The sequence below is a fragment of the Lactuca virosa genome, chromosome 2 (genome assembly GCF_052849685.1).
Source record: "Lactuca virosa cultivar CGN04683 chromosome 2, Lactuca_virosa_CGN04683_v6, whole genome shotgun sequence".
Lineage (NCBI taxonomy): Eukaryota > Viridiplantae > Streptophyta > Magnoliopsida > Asterales > Asteraceae > Lactuca > Lactuca virosa.
The window spans coordinates 243,772,234-243,779,267 of NC_136427.1; the positions used below are offsets into that span (position 1 = coordinate 243,772,234).

General features: G+C 29.8%; 1 long non-coding RNA gene across 2 annotated transcripts; it reads left to right on the forward strand.

Moving 5' to 3' along the window:
• Nucleotides 1-493: 493 nt before the first annotated feature.
• On the forward strand, nucleotides 494-5,249 carry LOC145160667 (uncharacterized). Of its 2 annotated transcripts, XR_013738196.1 has the most exons (4): nucleotides 497-1,249; nucleotides 1,353-2,145; nucleotides 2,409-2,561; nucleotides 5,069-5,247. It is a non-coding gene; the product is annotated as an uncharacterized LOC145160667 (long non-coding RNA). The 2 variants fall into 2 exon arrangements; XR_013738195.1 differs by having other exon boundaries at nucleotides 494-1,249; nucleotides 1,353-2,561; nucleotides 5,069-5,249.
• Nucleotides 5,250-7,034: the final 1,785 nt, after the last annotated feature.

Sequence of the window (7,034 nt, forward strand, 5' to 3'; positions counted from 1 at the left end):
AGATTAATTATAGCACTAAAAATACCAAATAAAAATATTAAATAAGCATGATATTTGGTGCGATAGTATTTTTGAATGAATTTATTGAAAATATATATGGAGGGAAAATGCATTTTTGAATAAAAATATTAAGTACACACGATTTTTTTACAATCAATCAAAAAGTTATTATACCAAAACTAATGAAGAGGTAGTAAATTGCAATTTGCAGGACATCAAACACGCTTCTTTTTAACTATTAAACCCAACAAACATAAAACCTAGACTTCCAGTAAGTAGTACAATTAATTTTTTTACGGTTATATGAGACTTGATCTATAATCTTTGAAGGGAGAGACATTTTAAACATCTTATATGAGTAAAACCAAAAACTTTTTGGTAGTTACAACAAAATCTCTATGAAAATAAATTTATTTCGGTACCACAAAAGCATCCATATCATAGTCGGCAAAACGACTCGAAGACATATTCTTTTCGATGCTTTCAATCCAAATAATTACCCAATATCAAGTAAATGCGAATTTTTTTAATATTACTAACGTCGGGGAGTGGATAACCGCTTCATGATTTTCAGCCCTCCGATTTTCTTCAAATGCAATAATGGCCGCAATAACTCGGTATTTAGCGTTTCTTGGCAGTTTCATCTTCTCCCCCATGTTCCTTACAATCTGCATCCGTCTATACTTATAGTTAACCATCACCTCATCAGAGGTTTTCAGGCGACAACCCCACCTCCCACGTCCATCCTCCTTCTACGCCTCATCTTCCCCTAACCCCTTGCTCCTCCTTCTCCCACGTTCCCGAACTTCTTGTGGTTCCCATCTATATAAGAGTTCAATCTCAGCGTAATTGCTTCAATCGTTAGACCTTTCATTCTCCTGACGAATCCTTGAAATTGAGAAGTGGCTTATATATAAATCCAATAGAGTTCTTTGTGTATTGTGTGTTTCTGTTAATTTTCTTTCCCTAAGTTTTTTGTTTACGGAAGGTGATTTATGATAGTTTGTGTTTCAATGCGTACTCTAGAATCTTACTTATGATCTTCTTTTTCGATACGTTGAAGACGAATCACCTGATGATAAATCCTATGAAGTCTAGATGGTCGATTCCTTTGCTGAGAGTCAACTCTAACTCACTCATCCTTTCAATTTTCTACTGATAATTGGTAAATTTCCATAATCTTCTCATATTCAATTCTCTTGACGTCACATTCTTCCTCAAATTCAGGGCGTTTGCTTGGTGGTATCAGGTACTTTTCTTCCTCTTCTTCCCTCTGTTTCATGAACCAATGATTCATGATATATAAAATTTAGCAGCAACCAGGATTTTCATTTTTCTTCTTCATCTTGAAGGTATGGACATCCCTAAGTCCCCGGATGAGGGGGAGGGAAGGAGGCGTAGAAGCTGCGGGAGAGTATTGGTTCTGGATTTGAGTTCATTAAGAACCATTTATGTTTTCTTCATTTCCCTCAATTTCTTCATTCCTTTTTCTTATTTAGTGTCAATTCCATAATCTCTGCATATTATTTATCAAGATGTGTATCACCTTACTATTTGTTAGTTTTTGAGGGACTTGTGTTCCTTCTAATTTGGAACTTCTTGATTATATGGGTACATGATTTTTTTTAGTATTTTTAGTGTTTCTATGTTTGTGTGTGCAGTGAGAGAACTTCTCTTCTGGCTTTAAAAGTGGCATCTTGAAGTAGCATTTGATGTATTTTACAGACAAGCCCAACCCAAGTCTTTTACAGATTCAAGGATAAACTTTATAATAGATACAAATACAAGTTCACCAATTCATTGTTGTTTTCTAATATGATCCAAGATCACTTAATTGAAGTCCCCTTATGTTATGTCTCTTTTCAAATCCGTATGTTGATATTGTTATGGTTGATGGTATTAGCACCTTACGCAATGATCTCATGCTATTTTTAATTGATATATAATTCTCTATTAGTATTACTATTTGTTTATATTCAAATAATAGGAAACCGATGGATAATACTATATCTAATTATATAGGCTCTGATTTTTGTATCTTCTCAAAAGCAGGAAAGTGGAAACATGTGCAATGGTACTTGTAAGCATGGAGTTGTGTTGTATTGATGAATTTGATAAAATGACAATAAAACACCACTATACCAGGTTAGTTCACTCATTTTGATGTACTTCACAGCGGCGGAATTAGTTGGTTGGTAGGGGTAGCACGTGCTACCCCTCATTTAATCCATTGAACTATCAAAAAAAATTATCTACGTAAGTGTAAGTGTGAAGAAATATGTGTAATAATCTTAGATCCAACATTGATTCAAACGTCCAATTACATATAAAATATAAGTCCAATCAATAGCTCATTAACCGGTGTAACTTAGCCCATTTACATGTGATTATTTTGTGTAATTGTGTAGAATATTACTTACGACATTGAGGAAAAAAGTTGGTGTTGCTTTATTCAGTTCTCCTAAGTTCTGATCATCTCATATCTGTTCACGACAACTTATTTTCAATTTGGCTTTCTTCTCCCACTTGACCACTTGCTCACTCACGAATTTATGAAACAAGTAATATTCAATTTTTTATCTTTTATATTTTATGATTTTGTTTAATTTAGTTGTTTAAATTGAAAACCTAATTAGATAGATAGTTATTCACTTGTATTAGGTTTAAATATTCAATTATGAATTTTTAAATCTTTAATCGTGTTTGTAGGGTTTAACTGAATTTTTTTTTAAAAGAACATTGGATGTTGGTAGTAGTAGTGTAAATGGTGGAGGAAAAAAGGCCCCAACCTCAACCACAACCACAACCTATTCCATTAAGTTTTGATATTAATAATCTTCCTTCGGACCCAACAGATAGACCAAAAATTACATCCTCTCATCCAAATCAAATGTATGAAATAAGGAGAACATATTGGAATTGTAATTTAAAAAAAATTATCTTATTATCTTTTATCGAGATCTTTTTGTGCTACCCCTTGTAAAAGTTTCTAGTCCCGCCAAGTTTCTAGTCCCGCCACTGGTACTTCACTCTTTTTATGTATTTTACACATATTTAACTAATTAAAATTACAAATCTAAAGTATTACATTTTCATCATTTGTAATGGTACTAGCAGACATGGGATTGTGATGTCATGTTTTGATTTGGTATTTATATATTTTGTTAAATATATATTATTGATGGGTCATCGTATTATTGTTGGATCCTCGGATCTATATTGAAGATGACATGGGTATAGAAACATATTGAAGAGATTATTTGTGTTGGAAGAATATATACCCAAGGATGACATTGTGACCATAATCACCTCTTCAATGTTTTTCACCTTAATCTAGATCACATTATGGATAAGTCACATGCTTTTCCTCAGTACTTTATCATTAATAATTTGCAGCCCTAAATTTGATTCCAATCTAAACAAAAAAACCCTTCTACAATAGTCTTATTATTCTTTACTTCATTTAGACAAAGAATGAGTATATTAATACTTATATATATATATATATATATATATATATATATATATATATATATATATATATATATATCAAAAATCAATTGTATAATTTGTTTTCTGATAGAAGATGGCCTGGAAATAGAAGGGTTCTAAATAACTGGGGATGCTAAACCTGAAGGTAAACTTTTAGGGTGTGGATTTCCAATGTGTGGGACCTCACTATGCATGTTTTACTTAAGCTTCTAGAAATTAAAAAAGTTCATATAAAATATAAGGTTAACCATGAAGAGATTGATATTATTAATTATTATATATTTTTTATTTGTTCTATTTCAGTGGGTAGGGAGCACATTGAGGGTAAATATTTAAAAATAAAATTAGTGGACTCAATGCAAGAAATAATAATGTACTTACATTTATAAATTTACAAAAATAATAAAAAAGTAACCGATGTAATCATCAACTTTTCTTTCTAATTGAATAGATTTAATCCACATTTAATTTAAATACATGTGATATGGTAATTAATTTTTTTTTTTGAAAACTAATTCTTGATAGTTTAATACAATCATACTCTATTAGTTAGTTTTCTCTTTTTTATTTTGGAGTTTTGGGTTGAGCTTAGCCCCCATCACCTTTTTGTTGATTATGTTTTAATTTTTATAAAAAATGATCATACATTAATTGATTAAAAAGGTATATTAACAAAGTAATAATCTAAAACTTTCAGAAACTTTGTTGTTTTCAGGGGAAAATAGTTCGTCTTTTTTCCAATAAGCTAACATGATAATATGTGGCAAGTTAACCAACCTCATTAACAAGGTTAAATTGGTACTTTCGGTGAAGAAATTATTAAAAAGTGAAAATTTGTGTTTTTATATTTTTAATCTTTTGAAATATGACAATCCACATATCCATAAATGCAATAATACATAGAAAAATATATGGTAGTTGGTCAAGCATTATTTAGTATTTTGTTTCTGGTATTTTTTATTGAATTTTAAATCCTAACCTTTTACAAAATTGTCCTCATTTAGTTTTGGACTTAATGCAAGAATTAATGTGATTTTATTTATTTGTGTTTTACAATATCCAAATTCCTACTTTCATTTATTTCCATTCCAATTTTTTACTTTCATATATTTTTTTTATCAAAGGGTATTGCACTTCAAAAATTCGACATAATTATAGTATTCTACTTCTAATTTTTTTCTCATTAAGGCATTTTACTTTGTAAAATCACCATAATTTAGCAATGAAACATGTTTTGTATGTGGATTACATTGCTATAATTGGTAATTTTTCAAACTAAAGTGTTCTAACAGAAAGAAAAGAAAGTATGATGTTACTTATAATCAACAAAAATCAATGAAAGTGCATTGATATTTCTTGAATTTAACCCTTCATTTTTCTCCTGCCTCATTTTCTCAAATATTTTTTAGAAATCATTTATCCATGTACTTTTTGAATTAGAACTTTTGTAAGACAATTCTGAATTTTTGATTTGTGCAATTGGAATAAATTGACCAATTTTCCCTCAGATTTTTTTTATTATATTTAAGGTTCTTTTAACCCAAACATGTCATAAAACTTGAGGCTGTTTTTGTAGATGGATTCTTCTGAAAATTGGGAGCAAACAATTTCACTTTAAGGCGATTGAATTATCAAGTAATGATTAATTGGATACAAGAGCTTTTCATAAAGGTAAATATACCGATGATGTATGGGTATGTAAAATAAAATTTTCATTTTTTTATATAGACGTGAAGATCCATTTGATTTGGTATATAGTTTAAATATGTATTTTTAATTGACTAATTGGCTTTCTAAAGATATTTGGTTTCTATTTTGTAAGCAAACCATCGTTTCTTGTAAGGAAATTGAATAACCAATGATATAGAAGAAAGTAAAATCAATATTTTTTTATTACACCGGTTTATCGTCCACCGGACGGATATAACACTAGTTTCCATAGGGCCAAAGTAAAATTTCCCCACTAATTAATTAACTTTTGCCACATCACCCTGACAAAATTACACATAAAGAAAAAGATGATCACGAGATTATATAACCAAATCACGAAAAGAACAGAAAAAGAGTATTCAATTTAATACCCCTTTGATTCAACTTATTTAGTAGTCAATCTATCAAAACCCAGTCTCCCATAAAGGATATTTCTTTTATTATGAGAAATTTATTCAAAGTACCTTACCACCGTCAAGAATCAAATAACTATTCGTATGAATTCGAACAAAACCATCAATAAAACTAGACGTTTTAAAAATATTCGAACTCAGGAAGAAACAACCAAGTGTTGAACTTCGTTTGGTGTTAAGGATTGCATTTATACATTTTTGTTTCTAAACCATTTATCAAAACTTGACTAAGATATACTATAAATTTAGATTCCTTGAATATACGTAATAAAACATTCATTATATGGAATATTTTAACTAACATTTTCAACATATTTTTTTTCAAAACAATTGGTGTTTCAAGTTAATATGGTCCCAATGTCTAAATTTCTAAAATAGTTTGGAAACATCCGAGAATGTAACATTTAAATCAGACAATAATACAAGTTAACAATATTTTATATATAAAAATGTATTCTAAATATCTTTAAGCTTCTCAATCTTCAAATCTCCTGTTAACCTGCTACTAACCTAAAATATAACAACGTATGAGTTACACTTAAGAAGCCAAATGAGAAAATATGAAGATTAGACTATCAAAAATAATATAATAAGGACACACAAGTCAAATATATTATGTCTAAACCTCCATTTTCTTCTAAAAACATCATCGAAATCTTTAAATTCTACATTTGATAAATAAAGTGCATTGTTATATTCTACATCGGGGAAAACATTTGATAAATAAAGTGCATTGTTATAATACCATAGACTTCAACAATCAATCAAGCCATCTCATGAGAAATAATTTTTCTAAGATACCTAAATCTAGGATTCCTTAGAAGCTACATTATTTCCAGTACAAGGAAATGAAGGTTTGTATTTGATCGGATATACTTCAAGTTATGAACAAGAAAAACAAAGCTAATCTAAACGAAATAATAAAAAGAAAGTAAATAAAATAGAAGTTCTTCAAATGTTCCTTTCACCAAGAAAAGAGGTTTTGTCTTCACCAAGAAGACGTGTTCGTCACAAAGACAATTGACACAAATCCACGAACAAAAGTACTAGACCACAACTAATGGCATACCATTAGGGTTTGCCCTAATGCTGTGTATATACTAATCTATACATGTATATCCCTTGATTGACGGGATTAAATCTAATCTATACTAAGAACCGATCTTATCATAAAGATACGAGATCTGATCTATTCTATATTTATCTATAATAACTACCTAATATACAAAAGATTACAATCAAACAAATATGATATAAGCTGACGCTGGTGACTCGTAGATGTTAACGCTGATGGATTAGCATGTTATGTGTTTGACTGATCAGATCATAAGGCGTGACCTTACAATCTCCCCTTATTTGATGATGCCAAAAAGTAACCTTCTTCTTCAGAGTCATCATAAGAGCCATTGTAGAACTTGT